This window comes from Paroedura picta, chromosome 10 (assembly GCF_049243985.1).
Source record: "Paroedura picta isolate Pp20150507F chromosome 10, Ppicta_v3.0, whole genome shotgun sequence".
Taxonomy (NCBI): Eukaryota; Metazoa; Chordata; class Lepidosauria; order Squamata; family Gekkonidae; genus Paroedura; species Paroedura picta.
The window spans coordinates 29,626,256-29,653,530 of NC_135378.1; the positions used below are offsets into that span (position 1 = coordinate 29,626,256).

Here is a 27,275-nt window from a genome sequence, read left to right on the forward strand (position 1 = left end):
CAAGAATTCTAGGTTCAAATCCCCACTGTACCAGGGAAGGTTATTGAGTGACCTTGGGCCAGTCACACACACTCAGGCTCTCTTACCCCACAAGATTATTATGAGAAACTGGAATAGAGGATAACATTGTAAGCCACATTGGGTCCCCACTGGGAAGAAAAGTGGAATATAAATGAAGGGAATAAATATAAAGAATTAAATACATAAAAATTTAAAAATCAGTCATTGTATTGTGTTATATGATGATGATGATGATGATGATGTTATCTGTTTAGCCGTGTCCGACCCTCGGCGATTCTATAGGAAAGTTTTTGCCACATCTCTCTGTCAAAGACCGCTTCTTTTTGTTGGTTCACGGTCATCCCTGTGTCGGCTTTGACCATGTCGAGCCAGCGGATCCTTTGGTGACCACGTTTCCTTTTGCCACTGACCATGCCGAGCATTAATGGTTTTTCTAGCGGGTTTGATCACATGATGTGTCCAAAGTAAGTGAGCTTTAGATGTAATGTCTTGCCTTCTAATGACATAGTTGGTTTACTCCTCTCTAAAACTGTCTTGTTGGTAACTTTGGTTGTCCATGGCATTAGCAGCATTCGTCTCCAACACCATATATAGCACAATACATTTACTATTTCATTTATTATGGGAGGGGATGGGATTTATATTCTGCCCGATCTTTGAGAATTAAGGACGGGTGACAAGCTGTTGCCACATGCTATTATTTACTCAAAACAGTAATGTAAATTTGATTTTTTTTTCAATTTTAATATGTTTTGATCATTATTTTTATCCTATGAAATGTTGTGAGCCACTCTGATCCCTCAGGAAAAGGCAGCATACAAATTCAAAGATAAGCAAACAAAAAATCCTCTTTCCTTTTTAAAAAGGTACATTTCCAGCTCTTTTCAATGCAAAGGTATTTGAAAAATCCCCTTTTCCCCTGATGTCTCCACAACATATGCTAGTAATTTATTTATTTTAATGACAGCTGGGAATTCAGAGTAACCCACAAATCGTGGCCAGACATTTTTTATAATGTTACTGCACTACAGAATAACAGCAATTATCTATTTTAAAAAAATAACTGGAAAAGTCTTCTTGGGGCATGTGGAGGGGGAAGAAATGGCGCCTTTCTAAAATTGACAGATTTCCGAATCAGACAGCTTGCATTCTTTCTAATCGGAGCAAATCAAACTAAGTTTGACAGCAAACGTTCCCCCAGTACAGGGAAAGACTGGGAAGTGCAGGATTAGACGGTGACATCAGGTAGGTGCTCCAAAGCAGCTACTGCAGTTCTGGAAGCCAAGATGAGGAGCAGCTTCCATGTGCATTATGTGCTTAAGAGTGTTAGAATTTGACAGACCCAGGTTCAAATCCCCGATTTGCCATGGAAGCTTTCGGAGTGACCTTGGGCCAGGCAGTCTAAGCCAGGGGTAGTCAACCTGTGGTCCTCCAGATGTCCATGGACTATAATTCCCATGAGCCCCTGCCAGCGTTTGCTGGCAGGGGCTCATGGGAATTGTAGTCCATGGACATCTGGAGGACCACAGGTTGACTACCCCTGGTCTAAGCTACTTTACAGAATTGCTGTTAAGAGGGTACACTGGAGGGGGAAATGTTGCAAGCCCCTTTGGGTAAGGAGAAAAGTGGTGTAAATATTGAAATAAGCCAGCAGCTGAGATCTGCCCGGGACACGGAATGCAAACAAATTCCCACAAGAATGCACACCCAAAGTCCAAACTCTGCAGCAGGAGTTTGAGTCTCCAACTTTAATAACTGTAATGAATGAAGACATGCCAGTTAATTATCAACTTCCAGTTCATTGTAAACTTCTTACTAATTGGCTGTTTATATTGTTATTTTGTAAAGGACTATAGCCATACACGAATAAATCTATTACTTATCTACAAACGTCTTGCCTTTTTCACTCCCAATTTGTACAAAAATCCCCTTAAAATATTTCTACCAAGATGTTACTTAAGCAGCAACTGTCATTACTAAGTGGAAGTTGCAAAAATGTTTTCAAAGGAAATGGTCTAATTTATTGTGAGGTACAAAAAAGAGGAAGTTAAAACATATTAACCTGTTTTTAGCAGAAGGAAATGCTGTCCAACAAGCTCTCTCATCTGGCAGACAGTATTTTATTTTAACTAAAACAATTATAAGTCTTTTGACTACTGTTCTGACTTTCTGAGGTGCCATCAAAAAAGTCACTATTTCAACACAAGTGACTTAATTACCAGCTGTTTTTCTTTCTTCACACAACTAATTCAAGTGGGCAGCCACGTTGGTCTGAATTAGCATTAATTTGAGTTCAATGCCACCTTTAAGACCAACGAAGTTTATTCAAGGTGTAAGCTTTCATGTGCAGGCACCAGAAGGTCTGAGGAAGCGTGCGTGCACATGAAGCTTACACCTTGAATAAACTTTGTTGGTCTTAAAGGTTCCTTTGACTCAATTTTTTTTCTACACAAGACTGCATAAGACATGCACACATGTATGCATGTATGTATCTAAATACAAACTCATGTGTTTACAAAATAAGAGTTGGCAGAAATAAAAATAACACTGTGAATCTTCATTTAAGCCATTTGCCCCCTATTGAACCTACAGCTAGCTATGCCCATTACACCTGACCAATTTCAGTGTACAGTACACAGAAGAAGAAGAGTTGGTTTTTATAAACCACTTTTCTCTATCAGGAGATCTCAAAGCAGCTTATAATCACCTTCTCTTTCCTCTCCCTAAAACAGACACAGGGCAGACAGTGGTCGTGGTGGGCTATTTATGAAAAAATGGCTACAGAATGTGCTGAAAATCTAGGGTGCTAATGCCTCACGTCCTTTAACACTATGAACTCAAGTAGAGTGATTCCCTGCTCTGAAATAATCTCTGATGTTGTCAATGGATATCTTTGAGGCAACTGGGTTGTTGAGAAAGGTGAAGTGGTTTAACTTCAGATTCAAAAGCCACACAGTCCAAGATATCCCATTTTTGTTCTATGAGGCTACAGCTACATCTCTTTTAAGAAAAGGGCCACACCAAGAAGAAAAGGGAGGGTGGGGAATTGGTGCTTGCAGGGAAAGAATCTTTAACATTTGTGAAACCTGAATGTATTGCTTGTTAATAGCTTCTTCAGGGGGGTATATCAGAGAAAGTAACATTCTACTGAAAATCTGAAGAAGCTTGATGAGAAATGTGTTGGGGTTTCACAAACATAGAAGATTATTTCCCTACAAGCACCAATTGGGTTATTTTTTCTATTTTCTTCACCTCTGTTTTCAAAAGTCATTTGGTTATAGTTTCAATCATATAAGAAACTGGACTGGTATTTCATTATGCTGAACATGTGGCTTTGAACAGTGTATTTGATTGCAGCCAATTAAAATGTTCTAGAAAAGGAAATTGTCTTCTGTGAGTTCCAGTACATCAGTATGCAAGCTGAAGAAATGAAAACTCCCTACTTATGGAAGCATAGCACACAAGCCTGGCCCTCTCTACGTTCCTCATTTACTTGAGTACTTAGACTGGAAAACAGACAGGGACGTACAACTTTTTTTCTCCTGAACTTCTCAGCAGCTTTTGACAATGGTATTTTTCTGGAACACCTCCCTGGGACCAAGAACTACCGCAATACATTGATTCTGATTAGTCACAGAAGATGTGGGCCCCAGGAATCTACAAGGTGTTACCAGGATGGATGGACGGATGGTTTACTATATTGAGCAAAGGCCTTCACAATGGGATAATAAAAATATAAATCAGATAAAACAGAAAACAATAAATAAAATTCCATAAACAATTTGAAACAGTGTTCCAGAATTCCAGTGTCTAGAGGTAGCTTTTTTTTTTTTTACGTAACCATTTTAGCTCTGATTTTTCTTTGGTAAAGAGGTGCATAAAGAGCCACCCTACTGGAGGCATATGGGCTGGAATCAGGGAATAAAAAGATCAATTTATCATGCTCTGACATTGCGGGTACACCAGGCATTGACCTTAAAATAAATCCATCCCTTGGTTTATGGTAGAGTGCACACATTAAACATAATAGGTAAGGTCCTGAACTTCCAGGTTCCCACATATACACGGGTGTTGGGATCTTGGAATACAAAATGCATAGATGCAGGAATAGTTTGAAATTTTATACAGGTAAAAGCCATTCTTAATGGAATGGTGGTCATATTAGCTAGGTAAGGTGTTCTAATGTGATCGTAAAAAAAATTAAATCGGGTTGTCTTTGTTTGTGAAATTATGAATATACTGATTCAGCATCCTTTGTTGCTAGGAAATGGCTGCACTTCCTCCAATCTGGAGGTTCCACAAGGCTCCTAATTAGTTCTAGTCTCTTCTTTAATACCTACATGACAATGCTAGGTGAGCCTGACACCCAGCTCTACGTCTTGTGTACACAAAGAAGAATGAAACTAGTTTCTAGATGAGGTGATGCATTTGATGAGGGTGTACAAGCCGAAATATAATCTAGAAGAGATGGAGATGCTATTGGCTAGAGATTTAGCAGAACTAACTTGTATGCAGAGCACATCATGAGAAAGACAGGTTTAGATGAGTCATAAATTGGGATTAAGATTGCAGGGAGAAATATTAACCTCAGATATGCAGATGATACCACTCTAATGGCAGAAAGTGAAGAGGAACTAAAGAGCCTGTTGATGCGGGTGAAGGAGGAGAGTGCAAAAGTTGGCTTGAAACTCAACATCAAGAAAACAAAGATCATGGCATCCGGCCCTCTCCATTCCTGGCAAATAGATGGGGAAGTAATGGAGATAGTGACAGATTTTATTTTCCTGGGCTCCAAGATCTCTGCAGATGGGGACTGCAGCAAATAAATTAAAAGACGCTTGCTCCTGGGGAGGAAAACTATGGCAAATCTAGACAGCATCCTAAAAAGCAGAGACATCACCCTGCCAACAAGTGCGTTTAGTCAAGGCTATGGTATTCCCAGTTGCAATGTATGGCTGCGAAAGTTGGACCATAAGGAAGGCCGAGCGTCAAAGAATTGAGGCTTTTGAACTCTTGTGCTGGAGAAGACTCTTGCGAGTCCCTTGGACTGCAAGGCAAACAAACCAGTCAGTCCTAGAGGAGATCAGCCCTGACTGCTCCTTAGAAGGCCAGATCCTGAAGATGAAACTCAAATACTTTGGCCACCTCATGAGAAGGAAGGACTCCCTGGAGAAGAGCCTAATGCTGGGAGCAATCAAGGGCAAAAGAAGAAGGGGACGACAGAGAATGAGGTGGCTGGATGGAGTGACTGAAGCAGTAGGTGCAAACTTAAATGGACTCCAGGTAATGGTAGAGGACAGGAAGGCCTGGAGGATCATTGTCCATGGAGTCGCGATAGGTTGGACACAACTTCGCAACTAACAACAACAAGCAATGGTATTAAACCTCTTTGGGGTGGAGCTTCCTGGGATCCCTTTCCATTGATGTGCCCAAGCCTTTGACCTTTGAAGACCTAAATGGTTTGAGGCCAGGATACTAAGGACTGGCTTCTGTATATGAGCAAGCCTATATGTTGAGATTAACTAACATGATTCGTATGGGGCTGCGGTTCTGTAGATGACCACATAGAGCGGCCACAGTTCTGTAAGACAGAACTTGCACCTGTAAGAAATAACTTGTCTCTTATATTCCCTTATATTCCCATAGGATATATAATGATTTTCCCTCTAGTTAATTTAATTAGCAACAAAGTTCAAATTCTTATTTTAAGTATCCTATAAATGTTTAATTTAATTTAATTCATATACCAAACTTGTTATACCCATCATTCTGTCTTTAGGTTTTCAGTATTACTATCACTACTATACTATCACAAATATCTTTTTATTCCAAGTTGTCTACATATATTTTATTATTATGTACTTGGATTATTTTTACCGTGCCATTAAAGTATTGCTGTTGGTTTTGAGATTTTGACCACATAGGGCCATTTTGGTAGCAGCACCAAGTTCATAAAATCCCCCCCCCCTTGGAGGCACATCTGTTATGGATCTTTCTCATGTTGTCCTCCCACCTGCAGTCTTTCTGAACCCACTGGAGTTAATTTCCAAGTTCATGGGACCCACCTGATCTAACAGCCTTCTCCTCCCCACTGCAGATTCTCTACCCATACAGCTGTTAACCATACATGGCCTAGCAGATGACATCCATAACTACTTGTTTCAACCTCTCTGTAGAAACAGATAATTGCTGTTCATGGATAGTTGAATAACTATCTTCTCAAAAGCCTCATATAAAAATATTCGGAGCTTGGTGTATTTCCACTTTAACAACAGACTGAATTTTGTGATGATACAGTAGCAAAGGTTTTGTTTTGTTTTTTCCCTGTCAGTGTTTCCAGAACACGAAAGCTACGAGGGTAACATCTTTAGTCTTAACTCCAAAATTGTTTGTCTCCTTAGAAATCACATATGTTCAGTTATTTCACACAGTTGCACAACTGTTTATTTCTTGCATGTGTGTAGGGGCCACCATGGACTAAACACTCAGGATGGAGTCTGAGCACACAGCAACATCTCAAATAGATTTTTCAGTGGAAAGAGTTCAAAGTCAGCTGACAATAATGAAATGAAACGAAAGGGGAAATAGAAACAAAACACCATGAAAGGAAACTAGCTTATTCAGATGTGCTACAGAACTGTTTTAAGAAGCAAAAAAGTTTTGCTGTTACCTAAACATGAGTATGTTTGCATAATATTAGAAGAAAAATAACATGAGAAAGGTCATTGGCCTTCTGGTTTCAGCACAGACCAACTAGAATAAACCTACATCATTCCAATTTGGTTTTTATTTAATTCTGTGGGACTAACAAAGCCACTTGGGATTCTTACCTTACTTATTTGAGTGTCAAAATAAAACGGGTATGATCCAGTCAAAACTTCCATAGATGAAAGATAAGCCTGCTTGGTTGTCTCTTAAGACAACCAACTGTGCTTGCATAAACTGCACTGGGTCCTGACTAACCACAAACATCCTTTGCTACAAGTCAGACATAGTTATGTGGCAACTTTACCTACTGAAAAAAAATGCTCTTGCAGGGTGAGACAGTGCTGCATTATACAATTTTATTTCTATCCATACATACCCTTTAAAAACATTTTCATGCTGCCCTCTAAAATGCAACATTCTTGCCACATAATATAATTCTAGACAATCAACAAACTGAGATCTCTTTGAGAGCCAACTTGGTGCAGTGGTTAAGAGTAGCAACCTCTGATTCCCCACTCCTCCATATGCCAGTTGTAGTTCTCTCAGAGCTCTCTCAGCCCCACCTACCTCACAAGGTGCCTGCTGTGGGGAGAAGAAGGGAAGGCTACTGTAAGCTGCTTTGAGACTCCTTGTGGTAGTAAAAAGTGGGTACAAAAAACAGCTCTTATATTATTATATTTCTTCCAAAATTTACTGACCAGTAGTTGCCTGTGTAATGAATCATGGAGGGTCTGAAAAAATGTTATTCATTAGACTAGAAGGGGAACAAACTCTTTAGTAACAATCTTCTCGGAATGTGAAACACCAGTTCCTTTGTATTAAGATTTTTAAAAGGTAAGTCAAGTTCTACTTCTACACTATGTAGTTCTACTTCTACATAGCATCTGTTCTTCCAAGGTCTTTTTGACTTGTTTTGACAAAATAATGCCAGCAAAAAAGTTATTACAGAATGCTACAATACTCTGAAATGACTGAAATTGTAGTTTTCTTGCTTTTTGAAATGTGGCTGAACATGTGCACCTTTCCACTGCCCTAAAATAACCTTAACAAAGAAACCACCCACGCCAAAAAAAAATTAAAAAGTCATGTCACATTTTGCAGACCATTAAATTTGTATGCATTAGAAGATGAAGAGTTCAGAGCAAAGACAGCATGCCATTTTAACAGATGTGAGGTATTTCCGCAATATGGAAAACATGCAAATCAGATATATCAGAATAGACAAGACTTCACAGTACAGCTTCTCACCCACAGCAATACCCTTCCAAGCATGGCCATGAACTCTAGGGGCATCCAACGTGTATGATGTACTGCTGATATTATTGACAGCTGATCTCAGTAATAATAATAATAAACTAAACTAGGACTCTGAGACCACAACCTGTAACAAACTAAGATGCTAACTCTTATCCCTATATCCACTCTGACCACGCAATAATTGGACCCAACAACACCAGCTATACCATCTCAGGTTCATTCACTTGTTCATCTTCTAACATTATATATGCCATCAAATGTCAGTAATGTCCTTCCACAAACAGGTCAGTCACTACAGAAAAGGATAAATGGACCTAAGCCCAATATTAACAACTGCAGCACTTAAAAAAAACAGTGGAAGAACATATTAATCTTCGACTGCTGACCTAAGAGTCATCAAACAAAGAAACTTCAAGGGGAAATTACAATGAGGGATTATGGAACTTGAGTTAATTCACAAGTTCAGAACAATGAACTCCCCGAGGCTGAACAGAAGATTCTTGTTGCTCTACAGATGCATTTCCCCTCTGCTCTAAACAAGCTGATTACAACATACACTGTACCCGGGATTCCTTTACAAGCATTCCTCACAACTCCCCTCCCACCTTCTGACTGGGACATAAAGACTAAGAAAGCTCCATCCTTACTTGTATCTGGCAAAGGAGCCTGGATTCCCAAAAGCTGAAAAGTTGTTTTGTCTCTAGGGTACTACTGGATATGAAGCTAACCTTTCTACTGCAAACCAGCCTATCCTCTGAAACTAAATGAAGCACGTTCAGAGTTAGGTAACACAAAGGCTGGCACCAGAAAGCATAAGCCAGGGGTGGCAAAACTGTGGTTCTCCAGATGTCCATGGACTACAACTCCCATGAGCCCCTGCCAGCACTACAGTCTGCCAGAATTCTAGCCCATGGACATCTGGAGAGCCATAGCATGGCCACTCCTGGCCTAAGCACAATGCTTCTTAGTCACAGATATAAGGCTTGCCCCAACAATGTCTGCAGTTCCCAAGACCCAAATAAAGAACATTCTTGCCATGCAGTACATGTTCCACTCACCCACCTTTCTGACAACCCTTTTTTGCCTGCGTTGGTCTTTGAACCAGCACGCCATGACAGCTGCACATATGGATTGCTGGCTCTGGGCACGGTGGGGGAACCCACAACAGGGCCAGTCTCATCTAAGTAAGTCTCCTGGGATGGGTTCTCTTCAGCTCCCCCGAAATAAGTTATCAGTAGAAGCAGAGTGTAAAAAAAAGAGCTCTCTGAACTCTCTGAAATTGGGATTGAGGGAAACTAAAAAAGGAGGAGGGAGAAGAAACCATAGAGGAAGGGAAAAACCAGTAGCCAGCCCTGTGACTGTGAGGAGGAGGAAGTGGCATGTGATGGGAGAGAAGGGGAGATGGTTGAGTTCAAGACAGACCATCAGCGATATAGATATTTGAGAGTCCACGTGAAAACTATATATGATGGCTCAGTCTCTAGGAACATATAAAAAGAGGAACATATAGAATATGGACAGTAGCAAATTCTCTGCCAGCCATTTTCAATGTTCTCTCCTTCACCTAGCAGACTCTCCATGGAGGGCAAAGTTTGGCTGAGTAGTGTGGAAATATGGATGGAACAGAGCATTGTCATTCTAATCTGGAGAATTTTAATCTGGAGAGGAAGGTTTGATTCCCCACTCCTCCTCCACATGCAGCCAGCTGGGTGACCTTGGACTAGTCACAGTTCTCTCCGAACTCTCCCAGCCACATCTATCTCACAAAGTGTCTGTTGCGGGGGGAGGAAGGGAAGGCAAATGGGACTCTGGGACTCCTTCAGGTAGTAAAAAGCAGGGTACAAAAAAAAGCTCTTCTTCTTTTGATTTTATAGCATTTATTTTCTTGCTATGTCTACTGATTTCTGGGCTTAGTAAATCTGTATTTTGGTTCACAGTATCCACCTTCCTACTAGCTAGGTAGAATATTGGGGGAGAGGTTGTTCTATATTATCAGATACACACACACACACACACATATATATAGTGTAAAACTATATAGTATATATAGTATAAAACTATATATATATATATATATATATATATATATATATATATATATATTGTTTTGAATTCTAAAACTTGTTTTAACAAGCAGCTAGATCTCTATGACTCACCGGGGGGGGGGGGGGAAGCACAAATGCCATTCCCACATGTGATGCTTAAATCAGCTTTTCATTATTAATCTGGAGTCAGCAAAACAGAAATTGCTGGTCACAGCCGGTTTCTTGAAAGGTACCATTTGGTCCTCTAATCCGGAGATTAAAATGTGAAGAAAGCAGCATTTTGCTCACTGTGAAGGCAGTGAACCAACCACGCCAAGAAGAAAAACCTGCAGCACAGATATACCCAAATTGTGTTTGTAATTAGGCTTGTGCACTTCAGCCACCAAAGCAGCTGCTCAAGCCCGAATTGGACAGCACTGCGGTGTGTGGGGGGGAGCGGCAGTGCCGGCGCACCAGTCGGTGCACGCATGCAGGCACAGAGATCTGCGCCTGTGTGCACGTGCCAACCGGTGCGCTGCCGCTGCCCCTCCCCCACACATACCGCAGTGCTGTCCAATTCGGGCCCCGCCCACACCATGTCATTGGCGGCCAAAGCACAGAAGCCTATTTGTAATAGGCTTTCAACTAACCACTTGCCTAACTATTTATGCATTTATCATATTTACCATTTTAACACTTTGCTTGCGTGGTTGTTATGGCTTTGGCTTCAACAATAAATTGAAATTCATTCATGCGTGTATCATATGGCATGTGCGCAGTGTAGCCAGGGGAGCCTAGGATTGCCTGGCAGCCATACAAGGGATGTTCCAAGGTAGTTTGCCATTGCCTGCCTCCGTATCATGACCTCTAGTGTTCCTTGGAGGTCTTCCATCCAAGTGCTAGCCAAGGTTGACCCTGCTTAACTTCTGAGATCTGAGGAGCTCGGGCTTGCCTCGGTTCTCCAGGTCAGGGCACCTTGCCCAGTTATCTGCAGCTATTAAGGATTCCATGTGACAGATCAGACAGTATTGTGATAATTTTTCCCTTTTATCAATGATAGATGCCGGTAGGCAGCAAACGTGTATTGTTCTAGTAATTTTTGTGTTTATTATTTGCAGGACTTGTTTGCATAGCATTAAGGAAAAGGTAATCTTTGAAGGGAAAAGTTTCCAAAATCTATTTGTGAGCAGTATGGAACTGAGCTTCGATTTAGGATTACGTTTGCCAGGTTCAAAATCAAACACAACTCCTGTGCCTTCAAGAATTTTACAGAACAGAGAGATGGTGCAGTTACAACTTCTCCCTGGTTTGCAAAATAGCAGCATTCGTTTTTTAAAAATTGTTCCTGGTCATTTATTAAAAACATGGGGAACTCTGTCATGTCTTAAATTCAGCCACTTTTATGTAGGAAACAGAGATTCCAATCCTAATGCACCAAGATTCTTCCCTCTGGCAAGACTCCTGTGACTTACCTGGACAGGCAGACATTAACCTGCAGAAGCTGTTCCCAACACAGTGATGATGGGAAATGCTTCATGTTGAACTTTTTGTCTGTCCAGTAACTTAAAAAAATTAGGCAGGGGCACTGCCAGGAATTCCCTCAAGGGGTAAAAAAATACCTTGAAAATATGTGGAAGATAGCATCCAACGGTACGAGGAAGAAATCCCCCTTTTTGGTACCTGCTTCTACTTTGCTTTGAGGAATGCTTTTAAAAACCACTATCCTCTCCAACTCATGACTCTGGTACACATAAAGTCTGCATGCTAGCATATGCCTTCCCCTTTCACAAACAGTTCACTAACAAGCCGTTATCTAAATAGTCAGCATTTCTGAATTTTGAGCTGTAGCTATTTGATGATAAAAACCGCCTAGTCCATTGTGTGGTTGACCGTTCCTGGGTTTCCCCTTCCTCCTTAAGGGAATTGACAGTTTACGAAGCAACCCTGCTGCAGAAAAATGAAGTCGTTGAGAAAAGCTTCAAGCACTGTACAACGGAAGGAAATGGAGAGACAGGGCTCTTTAGCAGCAGCAGGGGGAGGAGTTGGTTCTTATATGCTGCTTTTCTCTACGGCCATTTATGCACTGGAGGTTTCATGCCAGGCTGCAGGCTGGAGTTTTAGTCATGGCAGGTTGCCCCACCTCTTCCTGCACCCACATGGGGGAGCATTTGGCCATGTGCACCTCATCCACCCCCCAGTTTGTGCTCCTGCATGGGAACTGGGGCAGTGAAGTTCTCAGTGCATAAATGGTCTACCAGAAGGAGTCTCAAAGCAGCTTACAATCTCCTTCCGTCTCCCCACCAAACCCTGTGAGGTAGGTGAGGCTGAGAGAGCCCTGATATCACTGTTCAGTCAAAACAGCTTCATCAGTGCTGTAGCGAGCCCAAGGTCACCCAGCTGGCTGCATGTGGAGAAGGAGCGGGGCATCAAACCCAGCTCACCAGAGGAGAAGCCACTGCTCCTGACCACTACACCAAGAACACAGTAAAAAGTACCCTGCTGGATGAGATCCCTTGGCCCATCTAGACCTGCATTTCCCAACCTTTTTGGTTTGGTGATCAACTCAGGGCTGGCCCAGGATTTTTTTGACGCCCTGGGCATCATGTTCAGCACCCATCCAGTTCAGCATTCCATTTTTGACAGCGGCTAGCCAGAAAGTCTAGAGCAGGGGTAGTCAACCTGTCGTGCTCCAGATGTCCATGGACTACAATTCCCATGAGCATTTGCTGGCAGGGGCTCATGGGTATTGTAGTCCATGGACATCTGGAGCACCACAGGTTGACTACTCCTGATCTAGAGGAACCAACAAACATCCCACAAAGGACACAGCTGTCCCTACGAGGAATCCCTAGCGAGAGGCGTTCTGAGTACACAGCCTTTGCCTATGAAGGTTGCATTTGACCACCCTCTCCTTCGTTACTCTCTTGACACCCCCCCCCCCCAAGACTAAGAAAATCACCTTGGAAACCCCTGGGACACCATCAGAATGTAGATGTAGTTAAGAACAAAGATCACCTTATCTATGGCATGGAAGATACCTTTTGCAGGTTCAGCACTTGGTTTCCAAAGAACAAAAGAGAGCAATGGCTTCCTAACGGCAGGGGCAGCCCTTAGGGACGACTGGCCGCGAACCCCTTTGGGGACCATTTTGGGGTCCCAACCCACATGCTGAGCCCGAGTCACCTTCCTATTTCACACGGCGACTCACGGGTTACTCTGGAAGGCCGACGAAGAAGGCTTGGGAGGTGGGGGGGGGGGCAAAGGGCGCCCTCTAATGGCGCTTCTCAGCACTGGCGTCCCAAGACTCGCTGCCTCTGAAAGTGGAGGCTCCCTTTAGCGTCCCACCGCTTCCAAGCCAGCCCTCCCTCCGCGGAAAGACCCATGGGCACGAAGGAGCCCTTCCTTCCGTCTCTTGCCCCTCACCTGCACTGGGCGCCGCCGACTGGCACGGGAGCGGGAGGCAGCGGGGAAGCGCGTCTCCCCGGTAAGCCTCGAGGCATGCCTCGCATCGCCTCCTCTTCAGGCTCCAAAGCACGCGGCGCAACAGGTCCGCGCGGGCCAGGTGGGGAATCGGCGTCGAGGGAAGGGAGGAAGGGAGCAACTCCTTGAAGGAGCGGGCGCCTCCTGCTCGCCAGAAGGTTTCCGAGGGGGGAGAGGGGGAAATGCTGCCTCCAGCGCACGACAACCTCCCTTCCCAGCTGCAACCAAGTTGACCAGAAGCGAAAGCCCCCGGAGCAGCCGCGCTCCCCTTACCTGCAGAGGTCCCGGGAAGGGCAGGGGGCACCCCACGGAGGCCGGCGAGGAGGGAAACCCCAGAGGCCCCCGGGGGCTGCAGCCAGACGAGCCGCCTCCGCCTCGTTCCGCGCGAGGTCGCCCAGCCAGCCAGCCAGGCAGGCAGGGAGGGAGGCAGGGAGAGAGCGCGGCTTCCCCTCCGACGCCGACGCCGCACGGTTGTTTTTGGCTCGAGGGCCAGGAGGAGGAGGAGGTGGCTGGTGCAGAAAGCGACGAAGGAAACGGCGGTTGCGAGTTCTGGGCGGCAGCCTTGCCCGCGCGCTCCAGCAGGTGCTGCTTCAGGCGACTCTCCGCCTGTCCCTCCAGGGAAAAGGGAAGGCAGGCAGGCAGGCAGGCAGGCAGGCGAAGAGAAATAAAGAGGGAAAGGAGAAGGGAGGGAGAAGAAAGAGAGAGAGAAAAGAAAGGACGGGGAGAAGGAAGAAAGAAGGGGGAGAAGAGAAAGGGGAAGAGAAGGAAGGAAGGAAGAGGGAGAAGAGAAAGAAGGAAGAATAAAGAAAAAGGAGAAGGAAAGAGGAAGACTAGAGAAAGGAAGAAGGAAGGAGAAGTCAGAAAAGAAGAAGGAAGGAGAGAGAAGAGAGAGACCTTTTGAGGATGGATTCCTAAAGAGGTTGAGGCACAGGTTGTGAAAAGTGCCTTGAAGCCTCACCTGCAAGTGATGTGGGTGGGGAGATAAAAGTACACCTTTTTTTGGTACCAATGTCCTTTACAGATGTGAAAAATGGAAAAAAAATGCCCTTTAGTATGCACCAGAATTTCCTAGGCCTTATCTCCAGAATCTGCTGTAAATGTGAATGAATAATGAGTCTACAGGCATGTGCGGAATGCCTTTTTGTAACCAGAACTGGTCCGATTACAAAAATGAGATTCTGTGATATGGGTTTGTTGAGCAGTAAAGACAGCTTCTGGGTAGGTTTGAGCCATAGCGAGAGTGACATGCAGGTGACTAGTAACTACTCTAACCAAAACTGACTAGAATTCTAGTTGGAAGGGGCCATACAGGCCAACCCCCTTCTCAATGCAGGATCAGCCTAAAGCAGTGGTCCGCAACCTTCTCGAGGCTGCGGACAAGCAGCGGTGGGGAGGGCTATCACCCGGCCGCACATGTGTGACCGTAATGCACATGTGCAGCATTCCTACGCATGTGTACATGCGTGGGAGTGCCACGCATGCGCATTTGTGGATGGCCCTGCTTCCCTCTCCCCCCCTCCCACAAAAAGAAGCTTACCGGGCTGCAAGCTAATCGGCCGCTTTTGCGGCCAATTTGCTTGCGGCCTGGGAAGTTTCTTACTGGGGGGGGGTGGGGAGAGGGAGCCGCGGCCCGGTGCCAGGGCCTTCGCGGCCCGGCACTGGGCCACGGCCTGGTGGTTGGGGACCACCGGCCTAAAGCATCCATCTAACCACTGCTTGAAGACTGTCAATGAAGTCAATTTCACTGCTGAACTACTCTCTGGCTGTGAAATTTCCCCCCCTGATTATATCTAGTTGATAACGTTCTCCATGTAATTTAAAACCATAACTTCATGTCCTATCCTCTGCTGCTAACAGGAACCTTTCCCTGCCCTCCTCTAAGTGACAACCTTTCAAATACATAAAGACAACGATCCTGTCCCCTCTCAACCTCCTCTTCTCCGGGCTGAACATTCCCGAATCCCTCAGCCTTTCCTCATAGGGGTTGGACCCCAGGCTCCGGATCATTCTCATTGCTCTTCTCTGAACCCTCTCAATTTTCCCCACGTCCTTTTTGAAGTGCGGCTACCAGAACTGCACGCAGTACTCCAGGTGGAGTCTGACCAATGCAGTATACAGTGGAACAATGGCATCTTGTGTCATAGTCCTCTTCCTTTTTTGTATCTTGTGTTATTTAATATAGTTATTACACCAACCCACTCACCCACCCTTGGGGGGAAATATGGAATTTATAAATGATCAAGAAAGTTAAGTGGCAGGCACCATAACCCAACAGAAAAAGTTTCTGTGTGCTCAATTTCTTCCATATATTGCACTGTTGGGGAAGATTCTGTGGGTTCCATATATAAGCAAAAGCAGTGTTACTATCTTCCCCATATCAAATTCTTTCTCTGAGAGACTATGCATAAATAGATTTTCTGTCACTTACATTGTTACTGCTTTGCAATTGCTAACCTGAATGTGAGAGATGAAGACTTAATAACAGCCTCTGTACCCATTTTGTGACCATTTCTTGTAATAACAAACAATCCTGAACATCAAAAATAATTGGATACAAACAAGATAACCCATACAAAAATTAAAAGCCACATATGGACCTTAAACATGATTTGAGTGTTAAAAATAAATAAATTAGTGTTTTATCTTGCAGAAGCTGCCCTAAATAAGACATTCCATTTTTTTATGGAGCAATCAGGATAACACTGCTCTTTCTAAATATCTGATATTGCAGTGAATTAGATTTTCACCTCTTTTAATAGTATGTGTATAAATGAAGCTTGGAAGAAGATAATGTGCCTTTCGGAATCAAATTATCAGTACAGAAACGGATACTGTCATGTAATTTTTTTCATCTTGGTGGTTGTATTCTTATTTTGTTAAAATTATTTAGAGGCTTCCGCTTTCTCTTGAGCATCCCAAGACCCAAGGCAGGTGCCAACAATTATTTGCATCATCATAGTTTTTAATAATGGGTTCATATGACACCAGCTTGTTCTTTATATATCCAGGTCCCCAAAAACTATTTAAGCCTTTAAAGGTCAAGACTAGGATTTTCAGTTCAGTTGTATCTTTACTCTTTCTGAAAATAGGAAGTTGGCTAGGTGTGACAGAATTTAGCCAAGTTAAAAGCCACTTTGAATCTGAACTGGGGAGAAAAGCAGGATACAAACAGAACAAATGCAAGGTATATAGAATCCAGGTATGATTTTTCTTACAGCATAGCTATTGCTGTACAAGCACTAGAAAGCTCACGCCCTGAATAAATCTTTGTTGGTCTTAAAGGTGCTACTGGACTCTGATTTTATTGTTTTGTACTTGTAATTCTTCAGGATGCTAAATGTGATAAACATAAAGGTAAAGGTAAAGGTATCCCCTGTGCAAGCACCGAGTCATGTCTGACCCTTGGGGTGACGCCCTCTAGCGTTTTCATGGCAGACTCAATACGGGGTGGTTTGCCAGTGCCTTCCCCAGTCATTACCGTTTACCCCCCAGCAAGCTGGGTACTCATTTTACCAACCTCGGAAGGATGGAAGGCTGAGTCAACCTTGAGCCGGCTGCTGGGATTGAACTCCCAGCCTTATGGGCAAAGCTTTCAGACGGCTGCCTTACCACTCTGCGCCACAAGAGGCTCTATGTGATAAACATAGTTTTGCTATAAATAAACTAAGAAGAACTTCCTCAGAAAAGGTTGATTTTTTAAAATTGTGTTGTGGCTTGTCAGCTACAGGTGGTTTTAGACGAGTCAGATAATCTACATTCTTTCTGTTTTGGTTTCACACTTGACTTATAAGACAGAAACCAACTTTGTTTCCCTGACCAAGGATGTGAAATCTTTGGTCCAACCATAGAGGATATTCATCCCTGTTAGTTCTGCATTTGCAATGACTTTCAATACCATTGACCACTGCTCTCTTTCTGTACTGTCTAGCTATGATTGGGAAGGGAATAAGAAACAGTCGTTTATCGCAGCTCTGTTCTACCTTGTGAGCATGTTTGTGATCCTGGAACACTACTGTACTTCATGGCCTTTGGCCTGTAGGAGTCCTCTGTTTGCATTCTATTTTCCACTCTTTTTAAACATCTGCTTGAAACTGTTGGGAAAGTCAGAGATTTAGAGCAGGATGTCAGCACCATGCTGATGATTCTCTAATCTATGTCTCCTGAATATCTTTTTCCAGGTAGAGAATGGAAACCCTTAATTATGGCTGCTGAAATCAAAGAACCGTTGAGTGTAGATAACATGGAAGTGAGGCATGTCAAGAAAATGGCTTTGCCTAGCAGTTCCTTGGTTTTTCAAAACATTGGTTCAGGCTTCAGGCCTAGTAAAAGTCAATGTTATGCTGACTTGTAAGTTCAGAATCAGGGCCCTATCAATCTGCTTTCAATGTACTTCTCAAGTGGATTTTATTGTGTAAAATAGCAAGATCCACTTTGCAAACCATCACTGAAGTGGATTGAAACACCATCATTTAGCATGTGTGAAGGCACCCAGAGATAAAGAGATTAGGTGGACACAGGTGCTGTTAAGATGGTGGGACCAAAGAGCTTCAAGACCTGATAACTTGGCCATCTCATTACCTCATGGAAGGGGGGGTTGTTTAATTGTGATATCTTGTAGCTGCAGAGTATGTGGTCACATGTCTTAGGAACACACCTGATTAGTCAACTAGGATCATGACAACTGCAGGTAATTGTCATTCTGGTCATTCTAATTTGTACCTTTCTGGACACCTATCTGTTGGGTCATGCTTTTGACTGGGTTGGACCTTGATTGGCAAGAATACCTGGTAGGTATAGGTATAGGTAAAGGTAAAGGTATCCCCTGTGCAAACACCGAGTCATGTCTGACCCTTGGGGTGACGCTCTCTAGCGTTTACATGGCAGACTCAATATGGGGTGGTTTGCCAGTGCCTTCCCCAGTCATGACCGTTTACCCCCCAGCAAGCTGGGTACTCATTTTACCGACCTCAGAAGGATGGAAGGCTGAGTTGAGCCGGCTGCTGGGATTGAACTCCCAGCCTCATGGGCAAAGCTTTCAGACGGCTGCCTTACCACTCTGCGCCACAATATACTACAGGTCTCAGTTAACTTGTGGCAGTTTACAATAAAATGATAAAAACACAGTTATACCTCTAAAAATGCCCCTTAATACAATTAACATTTTACAAGATGGCAGTCAAAAGGAATTCCAAAAAATCTCCACCACCCCCCACCACCCCCATTCAACACATGGGTCAAAAGCTCTTTCCCTGGGAGCGAGGACTCTGACCTGACACACACATTGGGGACCCAGGGACCCGGTACTGGCCTCAACCATACACCTGTTGGAAGAGCTCTGTCTTACAGCTCCTACGGAAAGCTGACAATTCCAACAGGGCCCTTAGCTCTTTTGACAGAACATTTAGTCAGAGGAACATGTGGTATGCAGATTCACTCTCTAACACTTTTTTGTTTGTTTTTTGCCAGACCTGAAACCTTTAATGTATCTTGACACTGTGGAGAGGAGGCATTTTAGTACCTGAAGGAGTCACAAAGAAGCTTACAAACACCTTCTCCCTCTGCTCCACACAACATACACCTGTAGGTAGGTGGGGCTAAGAGAGCTTTAAGAGACTTGCTTGGTGAGAACAGCTCCAAGAGAACTGTGACTGGCCCAAGGTCACAGCACAGCGTATGTTGCTGTGCTGAAGATCAAGCTCAGAATTTGAGGATGCTTCTAGATACTTCAGTGTCAATGGAGGTATCAGAACATAATTTGACCAGCTTAGGCTATTTTGCTTTTGGTTATTGCCACACATGCCTCAGTAATATACGGAATGAATTACTATAGCATGCCTGAATCTGAAAACATTATTTGTTTTTTATATCCTGCTTTTTACTGCCTGAAGGAGTCTCAAAGCAGCTTACAATCGCCTTCCCTTTCTCACCCCACCACAGACACCCTGTGAGGTACGTGAGGAGGAGAGAGCCCTTGATATTACTGCTCAGTCTGAACTGACTCAGTCTGAACTCAGTCCGGGGAGGGCGGTATATAAATATAATAAATAAATAAATGAACAGCTTTATCAGTGTTGTGGTTAGCCCAAGCTCACCCAGCTGGCTGCATGTGTGGGAGGAGCGGGGAATCAAACCCGGCTCACCAGATTAGAAGCCCGCACTCCTAACCACTATACCAAGCTGGCTCTACACCAGGCTGGGATGTTAAAAAGGAAGCTGCTGTAATCAATGTGTGTGGCCAGTACTTTATCAACTTTGGCTGGTGTATTTTTTGGGCCCCATTCAAATGGTCTGTTTTATTCTTTAAAACCCTAAAAGGCTTCGTTGGGAACTACTTGTATCCATCCACATAAATTTGTTTAATAGTCAATATATAGTGGTGCCTTGTTGTACAAACTCAGTTTACAGCTTTGATGTGAGGACCATTTTGGCAACTGCCCCCAAACTTATTGGAATAATCGGGAGCTGACTATATAGCTAGCCTAATCTTTTCACTGGAAATTTTTAAAATATGCATCTTCTGGGTGCCTTTTGAAAGCTGGTTGCATTCTTTCCTGGATTGTTTCGTGCTTTTTCTTGCCTGTTTTTAATGTTTTTTGATATTTTAGCTAGTTGTATTGGTTGCTATGCTTGCTTTATTATTGTTGCTGGTTTTAATGGAGTAAACCACCTTTGCATGCTCTTGAATGCAGAAAGATGGGACAGAAGTGTAATAAATGTCTTGCTGCTAAAAGTGAATGTGACAAGTCTGCACATGAAAAAAAACCCTTCGTTTTGATATGTACTAATGTTGTCGGGAGCAGATATCTGTCGCATGACAAGAAAGGGGCTGTTCCTTGGGCCACTAGCTTATAAACAATAGTAGGAACCTAACCCAAAGGAAATACCTCATTCTTGCCAGCCTAACCACATTGTTTGTTCTGGGAAAATCATGTAGGAGGGAAACTTGCAAGATTCCTCACTAAAAATAAGTGCAAGTCTGACTCTTAAGTTTGGAGGAGGGGTGTCTTTTTGTCAAATTATTTTAGATCATGCACTACCTTTGGAATAGAATGCTTTTATCTTCTTCCTAGTGTAGAACAACAAAAGCTGTTTGCAGATTCCAGCAAACAGAATATTACATTCTCTTTCCCACACTGGCATTATTCCATCGTTTGTTAGAGGCACGATAGAAATTAAAGAGTCAACAACATTGTTTAAGTAACTCTGTCTCTGCCTGATAATGTCTCTCCCCACAACAAATACCCTTTGAGGCTGAGAGAGCTGAAAGAGAACTGTGTCACTGCTCTGAAGAGGCATGTCATCATTTCCTGGGTTCCTGGAAGCCTGAAAAATATTTCAGGGGTTTCTCCATGGTCAAAAGATTGAAAAGGGCCACTATAATTCACTGAGAGCCTGTGTGTCATGGTGGTGGATAACGTGTCTGGTTAGTTCTTATCTCCACTTCTACATGGAAGCATGTTGGGAGTGCAACCTAACCCGTCTCACAGAGTTGTTGCTGTAAGACAATGAAGGGCAGGAGGGAGAACAATATGTCCCCAGTGGGATGACATCAATAAATGCAAGCTATCAATAAAGGCAAAATGCAACTGCATACATTAAATTCCTTTTCAAATATACCCTCTTTAAAGTATTAGGCAAGCATCTGAAATGTATGGTACTGAGCAGTTTAATCTGGATACCTGATTATGATTTGCTGGTTTATATAAACCTCAAGAGCCCCTCAGATATACTGCAGCATAGGGGATTCCAAGATGGCAGCTGCACAGAACGTCCACTGTGGATGGGCTAAGTTGGCCCAGAGGGTCTTGTGTTGGGTGTTGGGGCTGTCTTGAGTAGGGGTATGCATATTTTTATTTTATTTTTTGAGGGGTGAGGAGAGGGGGGGTCTGATTTTAGTGTTTATGTTTTTTTATGTTTATTTGCATTTTTTTGCATATGGGGGCATGGCAGGGGACGTGACCAGCTGACATGACTTCCGGCATACCTCGAAGCCTGATAAATACTTCAATTGTACCTCCACAGTCAAAAGGTTAGCAACACAAGGGCAGTCCTGCCATTCAGCGTATCAGGAGTGCACAGCAAACAAGGGATTTAGTGGTGTTGCTATATAATCATAGGTATCTAGTAACCTTCTAATTAGTTTAATTGGAAATATGGCACTAGAAAACAGGTCACTAATGCCCAGTGGTCATTATCACCCAATAGCTTTCAACAGTATATTGACAAAATTTGAGTCCAATGGCACCTTTAAGATCAACAAAGATTTATTCAAGGTGTGAACTTTCATGTGCCTGCACACGAAAGCTCACACCTTGAATAAATCTTTGTTGGTCCTAATGATGCCATCAGACTCAAATTTTGTTGTACTACTTCAGACTAACACAGCTATTCACCTAAACAGAATATTGAATAGAGTAATGTAATCTTCTGTATTTCTACAAAACAACCTGACTGTTGATAACCTATTTATTAGAAAGCAAGTTGCCTGTTGCTCTTTACTGTGTCCAGGAGACCTTTTGAAAGTTTTATAGGGAAAGACAAGGGCCTGCATTCACATGCTTATTGTTCGTTGATTCCGGTTTTGCATATGAGGACCAGTCAACACAAACAGAAAACCCAAAACAAAAGATTAATACCTGGCCTCAGCTGATTTTAAATGGAAATTGTTCAGCCAAGTGCTGGGTTCAAATTTTACATACATGTGTGGATTGGTCCTTCAGTAGTAGGTTGCCTAATAAAGCCTAAATTGCCTAATAATCCCAATCCCAGCAGCCGGCTCAAGGTTGACTCAGCCTTCCATCCTTCCGAGGTCGGTAAAATGAGTACCCAGCTTGCTGGGGGGTAAACGGTAATTACTGGGGAAGGCACTGGCAAACCACCCCGTATTGAGTCTGCCATGAAAACGCTAGAGGGCGTCACCCCAAGGGTCAGACATGACTCGGTGCTTGCACAGGGGATACTTTTACCTTTACCTGCCTAATAAGGCCTAAATTATTTCTTCTATTTCATGCAATGGAGGATTGAAGCTGTTATGTATGTGGATATATGTTCATACCATAGAGTTCATATATCTGAGCTTGTGCCAGAACCTGGCTCCTCGGTCCTCAATTGCAATTTGCTAAAATGTTGTAAGCAGCCAATTAGCAGTGTGTTTACTAGCCAATCATAAGGGTGTGTTAACAACCAATAATGTGTCTAAGGGGTGTGTATATATATATAAAGCCTGTGTGTTCTGCTACAATTCAATTCAGGTTTTGCTTGTTAATAAAAGTTCTTGTCATGTTGGAGCTGAATTGTCAGTGGCCTGATTGAACCTACAAATCTAATAGAAGCCCAAAATAAAGAAAGAGCCATTTGCCTCTACATACTGAACTCCCCAAATACCTTCTGAGAGATAGGAGAGCTGATCATAGGGGTAAAATGAGATCCTGATTTTCATTAAAGAAACCTATGATCCCAACCTGCTCCATGGACTTTAGAACATGAGCACTGCTCTAGTCAATATCAACATGTAAATTTCATTTCAGTTTTCTCTTCTTCGGACCAAAAACTGGCTTGATACTTAAAATATTTACATCATATCAACTCAATTATATCTACATCCTCTCATCACTACTGCCTGACCTCACATGGTTCTTATCTATGTGGATCCCATAATCCTTTAACACATTCTTCTAAGGGATGAAAGGGAGTCCCTCATTCTTTTTGCCAGGAGTAAAGATGGTAGGATTCAGTTCACGGACTTCAACTGTATTGTTCTCATTTTTACTGTCACCATTACAACCACCTGGAAAGGTTGGTCAGCATTATTGGCTTCCTCCTACAGGAGGAGATGAAAGGGCAGATCGTTGAACAATGCCTTCTTGCTTCAGTTGGTTCCATGGGGCGTACTCCCAGAAATGGGTTCTTAGGATTGCATAGTTATGCTAACAGGTGGGTTCAGGGAGACGTGAGACTTGAATTGCAAACCTCCTGATTAATAACCCAGTCTTTTAGACTGAGCCATAACCAGCTATCTATTTATTGTTGGCAGAGTTTAAATATGCCCTCGAGTTTAAATATGCAAATAAGGGACAAGCACTAGGCTGCATAAAAGAATAAAATAGTTTTATAAAGAAGAGAAACACATTTTGTGGGGATTCCTGTCTTTATAGTTGTTGTCCACTGTCATTCTTCTGTTTGTTCCGGAGGTGAGCAGGGTGAAAGTGTGATCATAGAAACAGGAAGTCTCCAAAGGAACGAATCAGGACACTGGAAATTATTTGAAAAGGAAGTTTCTGTGGTAACTAAACTAAATACACCTCTCCTCTGATGCCCCTGGCAGGATGTTCTTTCTATGGAGGCTCAGGTCACTAAAGTATTTTTCCATCTTCACCAAGCTAGGCTACTAGCTCCCTACCTGTCCTCGGACCGCTTAGCCACAGTGATCCATGCAAAGGTCACTTCCAGACTAGACTACTGTAACTCGCTGTACACAAGCCTGCCCTTGTCTTTGACCTGGAAGTTACAGCTGGTACAAAATGCGGCTGCTAGGGTTCTCACTAGGACATCATGCAGGGCCCATATCCAGCCGGTGCTTCAACATCTGCACTGGTTACCAGTCTTTTTCCGGATCAAATTCAAGCTTTTGGTTTTAACCTTTAAGGCTATATGCGGTATGGGTCCTGCTTACCTGCGGGACCACCTGGTTGCTTATGCCCCCCGCAGGGCTCTTCGCTCTGCGGGTATGAACTTACTGGTAGTCCCGGGCCCTCGGGAAGCTCATTTGGCCTCGACCCGGGCCAGGGCCTTTTCGGTCCTGGCCCCAACCTGGTGGAATGAGCTCCCGGAAGAGCTTAGAGCCCTCCCAAAGTTGTCAACTTTCTGCATGGCCTGTAAGACGGAGCTCTTCCACCAGGCATATGGTTGAGGCCAGGGCAGATTCCCGCCATTCAATCTGGGATCCCCCCCATCTCCATCTCCATTGTGTCCATCGTCAGTAGGATGGTAAGACTGTCACCTAGCTGGTCAAGGGGATAAATTGATTTATTAGTGCTGCCATCTTTTAGTTTAATAATTTTAACAATGTAATCGGGGTATTTTAGGGGTTTTATTGTATTTTTACTCTTTTATTGTGTAAACCGCCATGAGCCCGAATGGGAACGGCGGTATATAAATTCAAGTAATAATAATAATTTAAAACTATCCCCTTAAATAATGCATGCCTGCATATTCCAACATTTATTATGTATTTCGTTACAAGATTTATACCTGGACTTTCTGCCCTGATTGTGGTCACCAAGGCAGCTCATATATAAAGAGAAACACATCTTAAAAACCATTAAATAAAAAGACATTATTCTCAACACTTAAAAAGCTAAAACAAACGTACAGTACAGTCCTATATATATATCTGTACCATAAATAAAGCCGGAGAGGGATGGTGGGAGGAGTTGGGACTCCTCGCCTACCTGATTGGGCCCCTGGGGAGTCACTTCCCCAAAGCACTAATCAGGCAGGAGATAGTCAACCCCTAACTGCTTCCATCCCGATTGGCCCTTGGGGAGGTCACTTGCCCCCCAAAAGACCAATCAGGTAGGGATTACGCTGTCCCCGACTGCCTCCCCCTCTGCCTTCCAGCCACATGAAGAGGCGGCAGTCAGGTAAGGCAGCCCCAGCTTGAGCAGCCCCACTGCAGCCTTGCTAGGCCTTGGCGGGGCTGCCCAGGTAGGTGGGGAGGGAGGCAAGGAACATCCAGCCAAGCTCGCCAAGCTCGCCCCCTTCTGACAAGCCTCGCTGTGGCCTGGCAAGACCTCAGCAGGGCTACCCGGGTGGGTGGGAGGTGGGGAGCACCTCCCTGAGCTCTCCCCCGCTCCAACCAGTCCTGCCGTGGCCTGGCAAGCCTCATGAGGGCTGCAGGGGGTATGTGTGGAGGGTAGAGCCCGTTGTATTTTTTTATACAATGGGCTTTTCTGCTAGTATATGTTTGTGTATGTGATACACACATACACATATAAGCGCAACAATTAAAACATAGGGAAAGTGAGATAGCTAAGGGAACACCAGCTACTTATATATGATTGTATTCAGCTGGGTTTTTCACTGAATCTCACCTAATTTTCTTCCTTATTATAGGTTACATTCCACATGGATTTTTTTCCATGCAGGTCCCGTGATCCTCACCATAGCCTTTGAGGTAGTCTTTCAACTGTTGAAAAGGATATACTGTAGTATCAGTTCCTATTGCTAGGCTACACCTACTCACAAATTTATTGGATTTTATACTTTGCCGCAACCATAAACTTAATGGACTAGTTTCCAGTAAAAGCGGATGGGATAAACCTCATTATGGTTCATATTTAAGCACTTGTGAGTGAACTTTAAACATATTGTCTCATAAAACCCGAGGACCTACATCTTATTGTTGAAACAATAAGAATGATTAAATGTTTACAGCATCATTTACCCTTTACACTATTCCCAGGGTTTATATGCATTGAAAGGCACCACCCTTCTTTTTAGTTAAAATATATTTCAAGCAAAGGTAGACCAGTTCAGGATGTGCAAGCGTTTACAGCAGGGTTTCCCAACCATGATACTAAGGTACCATACCGTACTGTGAAGGCCCCTCAATGGTACCCTGTCATGGGTTTTTTCAAAATGGTGGCAGGGGAGAACCCTCCCACCCTGTGGAAGGAAAAAGGCATAAGGAAAAACCCTTATTTGGGCAGGTTGACCTGCTCCCTCGCAAAGTGGCCAATGATGGGCCTGGAGGGAGTGGTGAGGGGAGGGGCCCAACCATTTAAATATTTGCCTCCTGAGGCTCCTCTCAATTCTGGGGTGTGTGGCCAGCTGATGTCACCTCCTGGTACCTCAAAGCCTGAAAAAAATATTTCAGCGGTACCTCCATTGTCAAAAGGTTGAAAAAGGTTGGTTTACAGCAATTTATTCACTAAACTTACACTCAGCAACACCTATTTATTACCGTTGTCTCTGTATAATACTGTTTTCCGATGCCATTAGAATAAACCTTGAATCCAGTGGCATCTTTAAGACTAACAAAGTTTTATTCAAGATAAGCTTTTGTGTTTATGCACACTCAGTTAGATACAGTGAAACAGAATATCCTCAACCATTACATATACTACTATAATAATTATAATAATAATTTAATTTTTATCCCACCCTCCTCTGGTCAGCCCAGGGTGGGTAACAACAGGCTTTAAAACATCAAACAGAAATGTAAATATTAAAACTTAAAAAAAAAATCTTAATTAAACTTTACTGTAGGTAGAGAGCAGGTAGGGGGGTTAGTTGCCAGGAATTCTGGCTAGAGTGAAAATGTATAAGAGATAACAGATGAGATTGTGTGATGATAGCTGGGATTGGATTAAGGCAGTAATCAAGAACTGTGAATTGCCGTAAAATAATTGTGAATTGACATAAAATAAGCATACAAATGGAAGAGTTGGCAGACAGACATAAGAAGTTTAAGTCACTGTATCTGAGGGTGCCCCCTATAGGATACTGACAAGAATGTCCATTTGCATCACTGAAACTATACAGGCTCCCATTATTGATAATTTACATGCTGTTTAATAATCTATAAAGTTTCCACAGCCCAAACACTAAATATTATAAGTATGGAACATGGCACATGCTGAGTCTCAGAATAAGTAATATGCACAGGAGTACTCTGCACAATTGTACTTAGTTTGCACATGAACTATTGGCAACTGAAAGCCAGCATTGTGTACTGGTTCGTGTTGGAGGAGATACTGGGAGACCCATGTTGAAATTTCCCCT

The 27,275-nt window shown here is 43.3% G+C and overlaps 1 protein-coding gene across 4 annotated transcripts in view; it reads right to left on the reverse strand.

Annotated features, from left to right (window-relative positions):
* The window catches only part of TEC (tec protein tyrosine kinase), a 58,275-nt gene extending 43,940 nt beyond the window's left edge, over positions 1-14,335 (reverse strand). The window contains exon 1 of one of the 4 annotated variants that reach the window (XM_077301906.1): positions 13,764-14,335. The gene's annotated coding sequence lies outside the window, so the exon portion shown is untranslated. Of the gene's footprint in view, positions 1-13,433; positions 13,456-13,763 lie in introns of those variants that run through there. The other 3 variants (XM_077301905.1, XM_077301909.1, XM_077301910.1) reach the window with 3 other exon arrangements.
* Positions 14,336-27,275: the final 12,940 nt, after the last annotated feature.